Source organism: Arabidopsis lyrata (assembly GCF_000004255.2).
Source record: "Arabidopsis lyrata subsp. lyrata unplaced genomic scaffold ARALYscaffold_6, whole genome shotgun sequence".
Lineage (NCBI taxonomy): Eukaryota > Viridiplantae > Streptophyta > Magnoliopsida > Brassicales > Brassicaceae > Arabidopsis > Arabidopsis lyrata.
Genome location: NW_003302550.1, coordinates 5,084,581 through 5,086,086, shown reverse-complemented (window position 1 = coordinate 5,086,086; position 1,506 = coordinate 5,084,581). Strand labels below are relative to the sequence as shown.

At 33.4% G+C, this 1,506-nt stretch overlaps 1 long non-coding RNA gene across 1 annotated transcript; it reads right to left on the bottom strand.

Moving 5' to 3' along the window:
• Nucleotides 1-695: 695 nt before the first annotated feature.
• On the bottom strand, nt 696-1,302 carry LOC110227177. The gene is made up of 2 exons (XR_002330949.1): nt 1,206-1,302; nt 696-938 (listed from the first exon to the last, which is right to left on the bottom strand). It is a non-coding gene; the product is annotated as an uncharacterized LOC110227177 (long non-coding RNA).
• Nucleotides 1,303-1,506: the final 204 nt, after the last annotated feature.

The following is a 1,506-nucleotide window of genomic DNA, read 5'->3' as shown; positions in this document are numbered from 1 at the left end:
TACTGAAGACGAGGAAGATGATGAAGAGGAGGAGAAAGTAAGGTCAAGAGGCGCAAAGAGTTTATGGGTCATCATTTTATGAGGATTGTTGAATGCAAATGTGTGTAGCAAGAAAAGTAGAGCACCGGAAACTGTTAAGGATTTCCATAAGGTAGATAATGATAGGTTTTGAAAGATGTGACTCAATTTGGTTGGTTTGGTGTTGCTACTGTTCTTAAATGCCATTGAGAGAATCAAATTTCACTAAATGAATTGGTAGAAAATGTGTCTGACGACTCCATACATATAGAAAAATAGTAAGTTACTAATGTAGAGGGGAAAAAAAAAAAAAAGAGAGGGGAATGTTGATCATGAGGGCTGATGTGCATAAATCATGTGATTTGGATGTTAAAGCTAGCAGGTGATCATCATTAATTTTAAAGCACTGAAACTTTCTCGTTTTAGAAAAAGAAGATAAAAGAAAAAAAAAAGAAGCCAAAATATGGGATGATGAAACAATTTTCATGCTGCTTCTATGCATAACTGCATGTAAACCATTTCATTTACAATATTACCATACATTTATGAACTTTCTACATCAATCTTGAACCATCTCACTCAGATATGAGATAACACACTTTCTTGTTTCTTTCACTTCAAAACGTTCCCAAGAAGAAACAAAATAAAGGCTCACTATGTTTTGCTTTATATAATCATTTTTTTATTTCTTGAATAATCATCAAGATCCTTAGTAATTATAACTTTTTCAGAAGGTAACGTACAACTTGTAACTTAATTATATAGAAGAATGAAAATTACAACATTAACTAAACATTGCTGCTCTCCAAATTTCATTAGGCGATGAATTCGTCTCTCCTGCAATCTCTAAGTCTTATCTTATGTTTGCAACTTCTGCACCTTCATATTACACGTCGCAACATTCCACTTTTCTCGATCCCCTAAGAACAATAAAACACAATTAATTGAAATTTTTAGTAATGAAATAAAAATCAATGATAACAGTTCTGCTAAAGACACTAAGAATTCTCAAATATAGCAAAATCATTATATTTTATGACTAAAAAACATCCCTTTCTACAAAAAAAAAATAATGATTAGATTTTAAACCCTAATGTGAATATGAGAACAAATCATACTTTTTGGGAAACTTGAATACTAGTCGTAACTCGTTTTGAGATATCTATGAGATAATAAAATAATCTAACCTGTTTGGGAGTTTTGGGAGAGAAGACTCGGATCCATGCGAGAGTATCCGCAGATATATTACCGGATAGGCCGGGAACAAGAAGTCAATGTTTCTAGGAAACTTCCTTGTGTAAGAAGTAACAACTTTTTCATTCTCTTGTTCAAATGAATCGAAGAAGAACCAGTGAGGAGCTTCACATGAATCTCGAGACACTGGTCTCGTGTTAAAACCATGTAAGTCTGGAAGAGCATCCTTCGGAGCCCAAGAGATGGAATGTCTCGATAGGACGCATCAATTGACTAGATTTCATGAATATCTTC